Source organism: Sturnira hondurensis, unplaced genomic scaffold (genome assembly GCF_014824575.4).
Source record: "Sturnira hondurensis isolate 20B ecotype Veracruz unplaced genomic scaffold, ASM1482457v3 Scaffold0016462, whole genome shotgun sequence".
Taxonomy (NCBI): Eukaryota; Metazoa; Chordata; class Mammalia; order Chiroptera; family Phyllostomidae; genus Sturnira; species Sturnira hondurensis.
In genome coordinates this window covers 2,396,481-2,413,089 of record NW_028089093.1, presented here as the reverse complement: position 1 = coordinate 2,413,089, position 16,609 = coordinate 2,396,481, and the positions used below count along the sequence as shown (strand labels likewise).

Below are 16,609 nucleotides of genomic sequence, written 5' to 3'. Positions count from 1 at the left end.
ATGGCATTTGTTCCACTCTCTCTTGGATTTCAGTCCCCTCTGCTGCTTCTCACAAGCAAACTGGGCCCTTGAGGTGCTGGTTACCGGGTGTGTGGGCTTGTGCACCCTCTGGGACCTGTGGGTCTCTCCAACAAACTCTCCTGTGAGGCTGGGAGCCTCTCCCAGCACCTCAACCCCCGAAAGTTTTTTCAATCAGTGCTTTTAGGCTTTATTTCCTGGTGCTGGGGCCCTGGGTTGCGCAGTCTGCCTCACTGCCCTTTTTTTGGCAAGTAAAATCTTGCTCAAATAATTTCTTCCCTGCTTACTAAATTAATACTCATTCTTCAACCTGGTTTTCACACTTTTCCACAATCTGACCAAAAACTCCTTTTCTACAATTTTTCACCTCTCTGAAAAACCAATTTAGTCACTCTCCTCTCAAAATGGTTTTGACTCCATGGCCTGGTTTGCCCTGTTTACATTCTTTACTCTCCAAGATGCTTTTTTCTCTCTTTTTCCACTGTTCAGACTCCACCCATTGTTCAGGTCTAGTCACCCCAGCCAGAAAGAACTCTTCTCTCGTTTCTCATTATAATAATTTTATTGCATCCTTCTTTGACAAATATGATGCACTACTTAAGTCTATCAAGAGTTCATATTTTAATAAATTAGACATAGTAACTACCTATATTTACTTACCCAGATTGCAAACCTCTTAAAGGCAAAGATTATGGCTTATATATTTTTTCATCCCAATTAAGGCTTAGCTTACAATCAATAAACTTTTGTTCATCTGATTTTTGTTGTACACCTCTGAGTAATTTAGAAATATAAATGTTTTAATCCAGTTTAAGAATTCTTCTTTCTGATCAATTTACACATTGAGGGAAATTGCCAGGTTTCCACTGACTCTTTAGCCATCATACACTCATATGTATTTTACACTCATATGTACAATAACACTCATATGTTTTTTTTTAATTTCTTCAACACACTAGCTTCAACCAAAGTGTACACCCGAAGAAGGGCTGTTCAGTAATTAGAAAGGCACTACATTTCTAAAAAGATGTGTGCTACTACTCCAAGCTGGTCATCTACAATGATTAGATTTACTGCATATTGCTTTACCACTTTTAAAAGAGCCTTTTTGGACCAAAGCACAGTCAATGCAAAATGCTTCTAAGAATCCATTTCTAAAAGAACTTGGCTATTTATGTCTTTGGCCAGAATTACTTGAATTTTGGCTTGCAGTCTCTATTTTGGCTTCCTGGTAGAAATGTATGCCCATAGTATCCTGTCTGAAAAGATGTCTTGCCAAAAGGAAACCGGTAAGACTTCATCATGAAAGGACAAGAACTCTCTCAGGTATTCTTGGTGTGTAATCTTAATGAAATGAACCTACCCATCATTCCATCCTCACCTAGTATGTAGTAAGACCCTGCTCTATGTAAACACTACCTGTATAAACACTGTGGTGGGTGTTGCGGATATACTAAGTCATCTAAAGGATACTTAGATTAGCATTAGAAAATAGTACGCATGCTCTACATCAGTAATAAGGATAATGAGTACATGAATAATTGGAGAAGAGAGAGTTTTGTGTGGGCTGAGAGAACTCAAGAAAGGTTTCACACAAAAGAGGGATCTAACCAGTGGATGACTTGGTAGAGGTGAGTCATTTAATAGAGTCCCACCAGGAAGGAGGTGGGAACAGCATATTTTAGGCTAACAGCATGTAAAAACAGAGCTTACATGGGGCAATGTAAGTTTTAAAAGCAAGGTAATTTGGAAGTACACTAGAGGAGAGTTTTAATAGTCTGTATTTTATTCTATGGACAACGGAAATTTTTTAAAGTTTTAGATCACCTACAAAATAGTGTTTTAGTATCAAAATGAGAAGTAAATCACTAAAGTAATTTTAAAAGACACTATGAAAACCAATAATATTTAATAAAAATCACAGCTGAAAAGGGAATTAATAAAGCTCAATGTCAGTATTATGAGTAGAAATCATAGAATTCAAAGATTATAGTGGCTGGACCATAAAAAGTAACAATGTTACATAAATTATCTAAATCAGCACTTTGATCCACGTTTAGTGCTTTTTCCTGACTGTAAGACAATCTATGTTTATTGTTTAGCAAAATGACTTAGAAATTTTAACTATGTAAAATATAACTGGAATGTGGTAAAAAGGAAAATTATAAGTTGTATAAATTTAAAAGTTGTTATGATATAAAAGAAATATCAAAAATCTTTGTTCTAAAATTCAAATGCTATTTTCAGTGAGAACTTCATTCAAAATCTACTTACTGATACTTTTGACATGGTTATACCAAAGTTTTAACTAGTTTATCAATTTATAGCTCTTTAAATGCAACAACTTGGGAGAGTTTTACTGCTAGATACTGGCATATTAATGCCATCAGAAAGTTGAAGCACGTGGTAAGAATAGAGACCAAAAAAAGAAAAAAGGAAAAAAGATTACATTTACCAGTCAGAGTAGTTACCTATGTATAGAAGCAAATAGCTAATAACTACTTGCATCCAAAATTATTGTAATTTTAATAAAGTAATTTATATTCCTAATGACTGAGTCATGAAGAAAACACAAAATTACATAGCATTTAATCTGTTTAGAGCCTTGAGAGATTATAATCAAGAATAATTTTTTAGATAAATTATGGACCTTAAAAGGGAAATTTTCAATTTACGTAATTCCAGTTATTTGAAAGAATTGATAAACTGATAACAATAATTAGCTTGAGAAAGTTGTATATTATAATAAATTTTTTAAAATTGGAAAAATATGAAAAACTAAGTAACAAGATAAAATAAAGTTGTGATTATATTAAAAGTCAACATGGTCCTAATTATAACCTATAGAAACACCTGGAATACAGGGACACAGTCACAGAAGTCACTATTTTAACAAGTTTTTAACATTATTCTCAGGCAGAATGCCACCACACTTATAAGAAATGCTTATTATTGAATCAAAATATCTAGTAAAAAGGTAGAGCATAAGTTGGAATGTTATGGGTACAAAATAATCGAGGAATATTATAGAGTCATTATGCCTCTTAATGTTTCATTACAGCTGAAAATCCAGGTTAGCGGAAGTCAAACAGGAAAAACAAAGATTTAAAACGTTGGACAGAAGATGAGAAATGCTAACTGAACTATTTATGGCAATTGTTTTATGTGTTGTGCCTCTGGACATTCACTATTTTTTCCTGCCTAGACTGTTCCTCCTTCAGTGATTCTTCATTCTGGTATTTTTTTAAATATATTTTATTGATTATACCATTACAGTTGTTCTATTCCCCCCCTTCATTCCCCTCCACCCGCACACTCCCTCCCCCACCATTCTCCCCCCCTTAGTTTATAACCACGTGTCTCAACTTCTTTAGATTCTATATTTCCCCCACTATTTTCACCCTCCCCCCTATCTATTTTCTACCTACCATCTATGCTATTTTCTGTGCCTTCTCCCCCCTTCTCCTCCTCCCACCCCCCTGCTTCTAACACTCCATGTGTTCTTCATTTCTGTGGTTCCACTCCTGATCTAGCTGTCTTCTTGGTTTGCTTTTGTTTTAGGTGTGGTTGTTAATAACTGTGTGTTTGCTGTCCTCTCACTGTTAATATTTTCCATCTTCTTTTTCTTATATAAGTCGCTTTAGCATTTCATATAATAAGGGTTTGGTGATGATGAACTCCTTGAACTTGACCTTATCTGAGAAGCACTTTATCTGCCCTTCCATTCTAAATGAAAGCTTTGCTGGAAAGAGGAATCTTGGCTGTAGGTCTTTGGATTTCATGACTTGGAATACTTCTTTCCAGCCCCTTCTTGCCTGTAAGGTCTCTTTTGAGAAATCCGCTGACAGTCTGATGGGTACTCCTTTGTAGGTGACTGTCCCCTTATCCCTTGCTGCTTCTAGGATTCTCTCCTTCATTTTGGTCTTGGCTAATGTAATTATGATGTGCCTTGGTGTGTTCCTTCTTGGGTCCAACTTCTTTGGGACTCTCTGAGCTTCCTGGATTTCCTGGAAGTCTATTTCCTTTGCCAGACTGGGGAAGTTCTCCTTTATTATTTGTTCAAATAAGTTTTCCACTCGTGGCTGTTTCTTTCCCCCTTCTGGTACCCCTATAATTCGGATGTTGGAACGTTTAAAGATGTCCTGGAGGTTCCTAAGCCTCTCCTCATTTTTTTGAATTCTCATTTCTTCATTCCTTTCTGGTGGGATGTTTTGTTCTTCCTTCTGGTCCATTCCATTGATTTGAGTCCCAGTTTCCTTTCCATCACTATTGGTTTCCTGTGCATTTCCCTTCATTTCAATTAGTTTAGTCTTAATATGTTCCTCTAATTTGTGACTATATTCCTCTAATTTGTGACAATAATCTACCAGTTCTGTGAGCATCCTGATAAATAGTGTCTTGAATTGTGCTTCTGAGAGGCTGGCAATTTGTCGGTCGCTTAGAGTTATTGGCTCTGGGACTTTGAGTTCTTCTTGCACCATCTTTTGGGCTGTTCGTGCCTGTTCCATAGCAGGATCAGAGCCCTAAAGTGTTCACTAGAACAGGGCAACTCAGTCGCTGGGCTGTGATGTTGTATGTGGGGGTGGGGCCAAAGAGGGACAATGGCTTCCCTCTGCCGCCTGCGCACTGGCGCCGCAGCCACCACCGTCACCAGGCCCACGCGTTTCATTCCACTGCACGCGAGTGTGCCACCACTGTCAGCCCTCCACCACTGGGTTCGCCCCCTGGGGCCTGCGTGGTCCGTCTCACTGTGTGCAAATGTGCGACCGTGGTCTGTCTGCCCCACACCCCGACTGGTTCCGGGCTGCCTGCGCACCTAGGTCGGGGGATCTGTCCTGCCGGACCCAGCTCTGCTGCTGGCTCTGCCTCTCTTACCATCCCGTTGAACGTGCGTAGTTGTCGGACTTCCGTATAATTCTTCCGTTTTCTGGTCTTTGGGTGTGTCCTAGTTCTCCAAACCTTTGTTGTGTTCAAACTTGGTTGTGGGAGAAGGCACAGTGTTTCCACCTATGCCTCCATCTTGGCGGAAGTCTTTCATTCTGGTATTAAGCCTTCTCCAACATAGCCCACATACTCATGAGATGAGCTCTTCCCCAGCGTAGGGGTGGGCTCCAGTTCAAACCACACCAGAAGCTCTCTTCACTAGTGGATCTTTCAATGATGAAAGCCAATGTATTTGTTTTATTGTTAAGTCATTTTAAAAGACTTTTATTACATTATAGGATATGTTTTCATATAATGTATATGAAACATGTATATGTATTATAATTAATATAATAATGATGAAATGGACTCTCATATAGCAGACACCCAACTTAAGAAATAAAATATTAGTGTCAGAGGCTCCTAAGTGTCCTTCCTTGTTACAGATGGCTTCCCACTCTTTTTAATTGTATAGGTTTTATTTTTGTTTGTTTGTTTGTTAAATATTTTGTGTATTTATTTTCAGAAAGAGGGGAAGGAAAGGAGAGAGGGAGAGAAATGTCAATGTGTGGTTGCCTCTCATGTGTCCCTTACTGGGAACTGGCCTGCAACCCAGGCATGTGCCCTGACTGGGAATCGAACCGTGATCCTTTTCTTCACAGGCCCGCGCTCAATCCACTGAGCTATGCCAGCCAGGGTAGGTTTTATTTTTGGATACTAATCATTTGCTTATACATAAAGCAAATATCTGTTTACAAAGTGGCTAGTATTTTTCAGTCCCTCTGTGGTTTCTTTTAATTATGAGGAGTTTTAATTTTAGTGTCAAATCAGTAAACCTTTTCCTCTTTCGGTTCACAATTTTGCATGCATGTCTTATTCAATAGATCTACCTTTACTTAAAGGCCACAATTTTTTTCCTATATTTTCTATTTTTAAGATATTTTCCTATGTTTTCAAGCTCTCCTTTCATAGTGTTTCATTTCTCCTTAATTTATGTTTACAGGGTAAAATATAATTTTTTCATAAATTAATGTAGGCAATAGCTCTTCCTTCCCACTGATATAAAGGCCTGCTCTGTCATAAATTAAGTTTTTCCTCTATGTCTGGGTCACTTTTGAGGATCTCTGTTCTATTCCCTTGGTTTGTTTGTCTAACCCTGTGTTTTAGTTTTCACAGCCTTATTATCTGCAGGGAAAATCATCTTCTATTGTTGTTCTCTGGAAATTCTTGAGTTTTCTTGAGCTCTGGCTCTTCCAGGTCAATTTTAGAATTAATATGTCTAGTTATATGAGAAATCCTTACAGGACACCCTTTGGAACCACACTGAGTTACACATGTGTTTGGGGAGAACTGCATTTTCACAATACTGAGTCCTTCTATCCAAGATCATGGAAGATCTTTATGTTCATTAAGACATTCTTTAAAATTTTTCCCATATGGTTTTACTTTTCTTCACAAACAGCGTGCATATATTCTGTTACACCTATTCAGTAGTTACTTGGTGCTTTGAGTTGCTATGGTATCTCTCCTAATTGCATTATTTAACTGCTTATTACTGCTGTATAGATATGCAAATGACTTTTATATGTTCATGTTTTTATCTAGCAGTCTTGCTTAAACTCTCTTATTAGATCCCAAACTCCATGTGTGGACTCCAGTTTCTACATAAAGTCATCTCATCTATAAATAATAACAATTTCATTTCCTCCTCTTTAATCATTTTACATTTTATTTCTTCTCTCCCTACTACACAAGCTAGGACTACAGGTACAATGCTGGACAGTGATGATGGTGGCGAACATTTTTGTCCTGTTTCCAATTTGAGGACGCGCTTTCAACATTACATTGGGAAGCTTTGTAGGGTTTTGGGGCAGGCCTGATAGCAGCTTAAGGAACTCTCCTTTATTTTGTTTACTGAGAGGTTTTCTTTTTTCATGAATAGAGATATGCAGAATACTTTTTCTGCCTCTGGTGAGACGATCACAATTTTCTCCTTTGAACTGTTATTGTGGTGAATTACATTAATATATTTATAATGTTAAATCATCTAACATTTGCATAATAAACTTAACCGTAGTGTATCATCTTTTTAAAATTTGGTTTACAGTGTATTTCATTTGTTCATTTTTAATTTTTGCATTGATATTAAAAAGCAATTGTAATATTTTTTACTAATTTGGGTTTCAAGGCTATACTAACCTCATCAAAGGAACTGGAAATCAGTCTTTCTAATTCTGCTTTCTAGAAGAGTTTGTGTTACATTAGACTGGCCTGTTCTTTGAATGTTGGGACTACTGAAGCCTCCTGGGCCTGATATTGTTTTTTTGTTTGTTCTTTATGTTTTTACTTTATGAACAGATTTTAATTAAAGATTCAATTTCTCAAAAAATGCATTAAAATCTCTTACTGTGGTGGTACATTTTAAAAAATCTATTCATAGTTCTGTCAGTATGTTTCAAGACTATGTTATTAGAGGCATGCAGATTTAGAATTATTTTATCTTCTTGGTGAACTGAGTATTTACTTTTATATAATGGACATCTATAAAGTCCTTTTTCTGGTAGACATATGTTTCTTTTACTTGACATTTGCTTGTACCACTTTCGAATCCTTGATTTTTAGCTTTTCTATGTCCTTGCATTCTACATTGAACTCTTGTAAATAATATAAATGTTTGCTTCAATCTAGCCTGAAATTTTTGTCTTTTCAGCTGGAAAGTTTATTTCTTATAGAGTTATGGTGATGACTGGTACATTTAGATATATTTTCACTTTTCCAAAATTTCCCTTCTTGCTCATCCTTACTCTCAGCAGGAAGTTTTGCTTCCTATTTCACTGACAAAAAAACAAGCAGTCAAAGAAGGTTTCCACAAGCTTCCCCATGACATCTCACTACTTGGCTATGCTGGGACCCATGTACTGTGCCTTTTCTTCTACTAAGAATACACTGTTGGCTCTCCTGGGAAAAATCCCATCCTTTCTTGCCTTCTCAATGATCTTGTTCTAGCAATTCTCCACTCTCTGTTCTGCATCAGCAACCTTCTGTTCTTTACGTGTTCTTTTCCATAAGCATAGGTATTTCATTTTCCCCTATATTACAACATTCTTGTTTCTGGACCCTACTTCCTCCTCCAGCTACCGCTCCATTTCTCTTCTTCATTTCACAGCAGAACTACTAAGAAGAGTTTTCTGTCCTTGCTGTCTTCAGCTTTTATTCTCCCATTCTCTAAATCACAGGTGGCAAACACAAGGCCCATGACCGAATCCAGCCTCCACCTGGTTTTATCTGGAGCAGCACCTTCTTTCTACCTGGTGGCAGCACTGAGCTCTCACTCAACTGTTAAGGAGTAGCTACATTTACATAGTTCTAAAATTACATTCGGCCCTTCGAAGGCAATGAGAGGCTGATGTGGCCCATAGTGGATATGAGTTTGACACCCCTGCTCTAAACCAACTCCCCTGAGCTAAGTTACCAATAGCCTTTTAAACCTTGTTCCTGTTTTTTCAATCCTGCTTAATCACACAAAAACATTTGAAACAGCTGATTATTCCTGTTTCCTTAAAATAGTTATTTTGCTTGGTTTCCAGGAACCAACTGTCCCACTTCTTCTTGTACCTTATTAGTGGCATTTTAATCTTTGTTTTTTACTCCTTATCTCTCTCACCACCATACATTTGGAATGTTCCAAAGCTTGTTCCTTCAATCCTTGGAACAATCCAAGGAACAATCCTTGTTCCTTCCTTGTTCCAATGTTCCTTCAATCCTTGGAAGTTTTTAATAACTACTCTTACTCTGTTGGTTATTGCATGGCTTAAATATGTTACATGCCAATAATTACCAAATTGATGTCTCTAGGCCAGACCTCCTCCCTGAACCCCAGACTCACATATAAACCCCCACTCCCCATTTTTCATCTATATCGAAACACTCCCCAAACTGAACTCCTGTTATCTTTCCTCCTTTCTGATCAGATCTAGACCAAATTTCCCCCTTCTCACTGAATGGCAATGTCAATACTGCTGTTGGTCAGACCTACACCCTCGGCCATTATCCTTGATTGCGTTCTTCTTCAGAACCACACCCAATCTACCATCAAGTTCTGTTGGCTCTACTGTTAGAATGCATCAAGAGTCTTACATGTCTCCCAACTCCGTTCTACCACCCTCATCAATGCCATTATCACCTGTTACCCGGACTGTTAAAATAGCTCCTGTTTTCCCAGTTTTTACCCGTGTCTCCCTTTAGTCTGTTTTCAACACTGTAGCCACAGTTAGTGTGTTAAAATATAAATCTGATTCTATCATGACTATTTAAAATCTTCCAAGGTTTCTCAAATCACTCTTCATAAAAACTAAATTCCAAACATTAGCCTATAAAGACCTAAAGAACTAGGCCCACCCACATCCCCACACCTCACCCTCTATTCGAGATCTCCAACCTTACCTCCCTTGCTGGTCTCACTCAACCTGTTCCAGCCAAGCTAGTCTGCTCTCTGCGGGGGGCTCTGGCCAGGCATTGGGGTCTTTCCACTGGGTTAGGCCCTCTTGGGACACTTTTCCCTGGCTGTCTGCATGGCTCACTTATGCATCTCTTTCACTTTTAAAATGTTACCTTGGAGGCCTTTATTGCCCCTACTCCTTATTTCTCTTTCTCACTTTATTTTTCCTATAGCACCCATTATCATCAGACACACTCCGTATCTTTACTTATGCAGTTTCTTCATTGGCTGTCTTCCCCAAGTAGAATTAATGCCTTGGCTTTGGCACTTTGGTGCAAATTAGAAAAAGACTTTGAAGCATGGTCATGTTTGCACACAAATATACCCATCCTACCTGTGCACAGGGTTTGGTTAACAACCACGTTTGTGCAAAAAGGAGGCATAAGTGGGAGCAGAGTATAGGATGAATTGTACTCACTCCCCAAGGCTCCAGCCCCTATTTAATTCCTCAGCCAGGAGTCTTTGGATGGTACCTTATCACACATATGATTGACAGCCCCAAGTAAAATATTTCCTGCAGGCAGGATCCACTTTGCTGCTAGTGTCCCCAACCCCTTACAGAGTGGCGGACCAAATACACTCAATTTGTAGAACAAGAATGAAAGTTATGATTTTAAAACAGAATATGTACCCTCTAAACTAAAGGACATAATCCTGGAAAACATGGCCTCAAAACATTTATGATTCTCATACATTTACCTAAATTCTCTGTGTAAATTTACTGCTGTAAAATTATCTAGGGATTATGACAAGGCCAAGTATATACATTGAATATTGGAAAGTCCGGGAATTACTTTAACATACAATTGCATAATAAAATCAGGAAAAGGCCCTGGCTGGTGTGGCTCAGTGGTTGAGTGCCAGCCTGCAAATCAAAGGGTTGCAGGTTTGATTCTCAGTCTAGGGCACATGCCTGGGTTCAGTGACAGGTACCCAGTGGGGAACAACACATTGAGGCTTCTCTCCCTCTCTTTATCTCTCTTTTCTACTCTCTAAAAAAATAAATAAATAAAACAAATAAAACCTTAAAAAAAACTAAGAACAAGAAAAATCTTGTCCTTGGCATTTGTAAACCAATGACCTGTATTTTACTTTTCGCTTTGACAAGGATACAGTGCAAATTGTTAAGTGGCAAAACCTTTGGTGATTTGTTTAAAGAAGGAAATACTTGACTGATAAAAATTTATGGACAGGAAAAAGACTACAGATTATAGGAAGTCTGTAGATTGTATCTTTCTCAGTGTCTCTGTTCATTAAGCAGTTGTATTTCTCTTAATACATTTCTCTGTATTAAGAGACATGTTCATTACCTGGCTGGTGTAGCTCAGTGGATTGAGTGCAGGCCTGTGAATTAAAGTGCTACCAGTTCAATTCCCAGTCAGGGTACATGCCTGGGTTGTACACCAGGCTCCCAGTGGGAAATGCATGAGAGGCAACCACGCATTGATGTTTCTCTCTCTCCCTCTCCCTCTAAAAATAAATAAACAAAATCTTTTTAAAAATGTTCATTAAATGATCTTGCCTATTTATTGGAGCTCAAACTTTTGCTTCTGTTCTTAATTTTTGTGGCCTATTTTAAATATTTAAGACATTAATTTTTTGCTAAATTTACAGCAAACATTTCCCTTCATTTTGATTTTTAAAAAACATATAGAACTTTAAATTTTATTTAGTCAAAATTATAAATCTTTATGTTGGGATTTCTTCCATCTATTCAAACTTACCTTTCTGACCCCTTTAAATTTTTATTAGGTGACTTTTAAATTTTAACACTTTGACCTAAATAGAATTTATTTTGGTTTATTGTATTGTATGGAATTAAGTACTAGTACTTTGTTATTTATAAGCATTGTGATCAATTCTTATAACTTCTGTTTAAAAATAAATGGCAATCTCTCCTCAGAGATAGTTTGAGAATAATTATAACACTTTAAAGAACGTTTCAAGTTTTCTTAAACATTTTTAAAAATAAAGTTAAATATATATTTTAAAATAATAAAATAGAGATTAAAAGAGATTTCTATTTAATACATCTTCCATTTCTCATCCTCTATGATCCCTTTGAGGATCAAACCTTCATATTTATAAAAATAGCAGTTGGGTTTTGTTCCTTAAAACTGGTTTGATTTGCTGAATACTAACAACAGGATCGGTAATGTTGGTGATGATTCATTTATTTCCAGAACTTACATCTAAACCAGGCATCCAAAAGATGATGCAATAATATGAAACCATGAAACAATGATTGCTCATATGTATATCTTCTTTGGAGAAATGTGCGTTCAAATCCCTTGACCATTTTATAATTGGGTTGTCTTTTTTGTTCATCTGTGAGAGTGCTCTCATTAAGGTTTGACGCAGTGATACTGCTAGGCACTGATGCAATGATGATGCAAACACACTGAGTGGTTGTACTGGGTATAAGACGGGTCATCCATGAGATGCATAATCAAATCTGTTTATACTGAAATGTTTTAAATGATCACTTTCCAGTAAAATGAATCAGAACATGTATTTTCCTAAAGTTTAGGGCTAAGAAAACTGTTCTACCCCAAGATTATGGATAATATACATTGGCCCATTTCATGACGGGTGATTTATGAGCGCACATGCCTACACAGTGCGGAGTGTTCAGCAGTTTTTGGCCAAAACCGGCATGACTCCAGTGTCCTCCCCTCCTTATTCACCCAGTCTCGCCCCAGTGACTTTTTTTGTTTCCCCAGATGAAAAAGTCCTCAAAGGGAAACATTTTGCCCGTGTGGAAGAAGTGAAAAAAACGGCAGAAGCACTAAACAGCATCAAAATTGACCAGTTCAAAAGCTGCTTTCAGCAGTGGAAAAATTCTCTCGATAGATGTATTGCATAAAATGAAGAGTACTTTGAAGGTGACTGAAATTTAAACATGTAAGAATAAAAACACAATTTTTAATAAATAAATCCCAGTTTTTTGGTGTTCCGCTTGTATACCTGGGTTCTTCCCCATTGTTCCTAGTGCCCCAGCCGGGGCATACAGCAGGAGCTCAATCAATACTTTCTAGTGAATGAATTACTGGAGGAGCATCTGGAGGGACTAGCGCTTAAAGTTACACAGTTTGGAAACTGCCACTCTCAAGCTACTCAGTTGTAGAACACTTTCAAAGAAGAAATTTTGTTAACACCGTTAGGCCACTAGAGAGAGGTTCATTCAATAAATTATTGCTGCACTTCAGTGGAATCAATTACTACTTCAAGGAACCGAAGAAACTTCTCGGAGGACCTGTCATGATCTGGAAGAATCTTGCAAAATCACTTTTACACTCAGAAACTCCAACTGGAAAGCAGTAGTAAAAATTATAGTTAGCATGGGATGAGCTGAAAGGCATCCTGCTTTGCATCAATACCAACAATTTTCGGGGAACACATTTCACTCCATGAAATTTTCCACCAAGAAAAGTTTCTTATTTTAATAGTGTAAGAATGAGAAGCAGATATTCCTTCAGAAAATTGCAAATTATTAACTCATTGATTCTCTTTTAGGATAAATTATTTTACCTGTTACTTGATTTTATTTTTATTTTTGGATAGTTCCTGTTAAGGCAGCTTTTAAAAATATTTGAAATACATGGTTTAGCTATATGTTTTATACAATAATTTATGATTCTAGGATAGTTGAAAATGATACATTTTGTGATATCCCTTTATGAAAGTTATATAATGCTTTTTTTTAAAGCTACACACTTTCATTAACTGCTAAGATTCATGAATGTCCTCCAATTGTCCTCCAGAAGTGCTAGGAAAAAATGCTGATTTCATTATTTGAGAGCAGTGTGGAAGTGAAATAACAAAAATTGATATAAAATTTAATTTTTCCCAGTTACCAAAACGGAAGGAATTTTACCAGTCATCAATGCCCCACACCCTGACACAGAACAGAAAGCTTAGTTTGTGCCTAAACCTTAATCCTCAATAATATTTGGCAGTGGGAGAGAGGGCACACATCAGGTCAAACAAGGGGCATACCGGTGTTTCCAAAGCAGCATTCACAAAGGTTAATCTGTTTGTGGACCTCACAGGGGAAAGTGCAGTGTCCAGGGATCAATCCAAGACCCCCTTCTTGGCCGTTACCTGGTTAATAAACCACAGGGAGAGATAATTTTTAAACTTAATTTCCTGAAATGGAAGTTAAGTTTACTAACTTATGAAAAAAATCCCCCAACTGGAGAATTTTTGTAAATTATCTTATATCTGAGAACAAAGATCTCTCGTTTCCTCTACTGACACTGTCTCGGAGCCCAGCTTTGGCTGCCTGCCCCTAAGAACGCTGAACTCATGAGACAGGTGCTGGTGGAAAAAGGGAAGGAGTTTATTCAGGTGCTACCGACCAGAGAGATGGAGGACCTGCGTCCTGAAGTCCATGTCAACATCTCAGTGCAAGCAGAGGTTTTTATAAGGAGAGCAAGGAGAAACCAAGGGCAGGGCAGTGAAAAGTTCTCTACTGCAGACCAGCACGGTCTATTCTGATCCTTAAAGACCTTGAAACTGGTCAAGACATGGTCTGGTATGCATCTGCCTGGTTTTTGTTTGAAAGTCAGAAAATCTTCTGGAGCCGGATTGCCTGCAGGACAGAGTCTGTATGTTTGGAAGTTAGTTCTTAGAATTCTTATATTAACATGCTGTTCATCTACAAGCTACATATTAGTCAGAGTCAGCACTTAGAGAATCTGTCAAAAGAATGGTGGGGTGGGTTACAATTCCCCATTGTTACAAAGCCCTCTGGTATCCTTTATCTTCTACACAAAAGATAAAGGATACCAGACTACTTTGGCAATCTGCAGGGAGACACGTCCTGAACACTTAAGGCCATTTTGGCCCCTGGAGCTTAAGAGGCTTTACCAGAACGCAGGTCTCCTGACTCAGGGCTTAACCCTCTTTTCACCAAGACCAAAGTTCCAGTGGCAACGGCGAGAGTGAGGGTCAAAGTCAACAGACTGCTGGCTGCTGGGAAGTTTTAAAATGTGATTGGCGAAGATCATTTGTGGACAAAACGCTGTCCAGTCAAAAGACAATTAGAGGTGAGAGAAAGCGCAGTTTCTTGGAGACTTGACAGCAGCCGAGGGTAGAGGAAATCTGGGAGTTGCAGTGTAATAAGCAAAGTCTAGAGCGGAGAGGCGACCACAAAGCACAAAAGGAGCGGAGTAGTAAAGTGGGCTTTTTTTTCTAGAGCCGTTTCAAAGGAATCCTGGGGGAGCCCTGCAGAGGGGCAAAAGCCGAGGGTAGATGCTCAGTTGCTCTCCTTGGGGGCGGGGTGGGAGCTCGAAACTGCAGCCGCGCGGCCCGGACTCCCGCGGCTAACCCCACTCGGCGCTCTTCCTCCTCCCAGGCTCCCTCCCGACCCCTGCGAACTCCACCACTTTTCCCTGCGCTCCGCCGCCCTTCCTCCTCCCCAGCTCGGCCCTCTAGACCGTGCCGCCCGGGCCGGATCGCGCTCAGCACCCAGCCTGAGCGAAGCCCCTAGGGGCGCGTCACCGCCAGGCCGGCCTCCGCGCGCTTCCCACCCCCGCCTCCTGCACTCCGCGCCCGCCTCCTCGCGGGTTCTACGCGACCCAGCCTCCGGAGGCGGGCAGGCGGCGGAGCGCGAACGCCGCGGTAGCCACCCTGCACCCGCGGGTCGCAGGCGCAATCCCTAGGCCCTGGAGCCCGGGCCGGCCCCCGGGGAGTCGGCGCCGCTGCTGGAGTCTTGCAGGCTGGCCTCTCCCCGACGCGGAGGGCGCGTAGGTGAGCGGGTCGGGGAAGGGCGCGAGACCAGGTGGTGGCCGCAGAGTTGAGGGTCAAGATGCAATCGGCGCCACGCGCTGCGTCCGTCCTCCCGGGATCGCGTGCCCTCTGCGGGCGTCCGTCCGGAGCTTGCGGGGTTCCTGAGGTCTTGACACCCTGATTTGGGGAGTGGGAAGGGAACGGAAGGGTGTCTATTCCACCGATTCCGCCCCTAACTCCTCTTGCTCTTCCCCGGGCTCCCAGAGAGTCCGGAGGTTGGGCCCAGGAGAAAGGAGGCCAGGAGCTACATCATCCCAGGTAGGATATGCCCGGAGGGGAAGGACGGGCAGGTTACCTTCCACTTTTTAGGTTGATGCGGCGCATTTCATTGAAAATCACACATCACTGCTTTGCGAACAAGGGGGTATTTCTAGGAGTCATTTTATTTATTACCCAATTATGTGACCATGGTGTGTTTAGGCCATTATACGTTAGGAAGTAATTGGCTTCATCTTTACGTGTCCTAAATTATGTTTGAACCCTGTGTTCAGCCTCAGCCGAAACTTGTTAAAAGTTATGCCCTAAAAAAATATTTTTCTTAAAATAGGGCAGAGAGATACAGAGGAATTTTGTCGAGAGATTTCCATTATCTTTCCCACCCTTTGGAGAAGAATTGGTGTCAGTTTTTAGTCCTCAGGCAGTTCGTTTATTAGATGGAAGAACTTATTATGGGCCATGGTTAATTATCACTCAGCACTATGGGTGAAATTTGGAAAAACGGAACTCGAACTCCTGCCGCTGCCTTCACCCTTGTGACTTGGATGAAACTACAGCCCTGTTAGCAGCCCCGCTCTTGGGAACCTTGTTAGTTCTCTCCAAACCATCCTACCCCCTCCTGCCCTCACTTTTCCCACCTTTGTTATTTCTTCATTGTGTTAATCTCCATTTACCTTTTCTTTTTAAGACACTTTTTTTTTTTACTTTGCACCTCTCCTTCCGTTGTTTCAGAAATTAAAAGCTATTTGCAGACTAAAGATACCCATCCTAGATATGTTTTCCAGGTATTTAGGAGTCGTTCGCAGTTTCTTTCTCTTAGCTAGTCAGTCTTTTGGGGGGAGGGGGAAGGGAAGAGACAATATCAATAATGATAAGTTGAGCTAATTTTGCAAAAAAATGAAAAGCTGTATCCAGGTCACTTTTTTATTGCACTGATGACACAGAGAATATACTTGTAGTAAATGAGCATAATTATATTTTAATACTGAAAAAATAGCCCGGGTGAAGGCAAACAAATGTTTAAAGAAAGATTGTAAATGAGTTAGAAAGGCGAGAAAGAAGGCACACCAGAAATTTGAAAGACTAGCCTTCGGGACATCAGGAGATGCATTTATTCTGTGCTCAGCCAGTAACCATGACATTGATGTATCACCCCCTTTG

The 16,609-nt window shown here is 39.7% G+C and overlaps 1 protein-coding gene across 5 annotated transcripts in view; it reads left to right on the top strand.

Moving 5' to 3' along the window:
* The first annotated feature begins 14,241 nt into the window (after window positions 1–14,241).
* STEAP2 (STEAP2 metalloreductase) overlaps window positions 14,242–16,609 on the top strand; it is a 29,828-nt gene continuing 27,460 nt past the window's right edge. Inside the window, exons 1-2 of one of the 5 annotated variants that reach the window (XM_037066101.1) lie at window positions 14,622–14,691; window positions 15,430–15,490. The gene's annotated coding sequence lies outside the window, so the exon portion shown is untranslated. Of the gene's footprint in view, window positions 14,491–14,621; window positions 14,692–15,118; window positions 15,194–15,426; window positions 15,491–16,609 lie in introns of those variants that run through there. The other 4 variants (XM_037066100.1, XM_037066099.1, XM_037066096.1 and 1 more) reach the window with 4 other exon arrangements.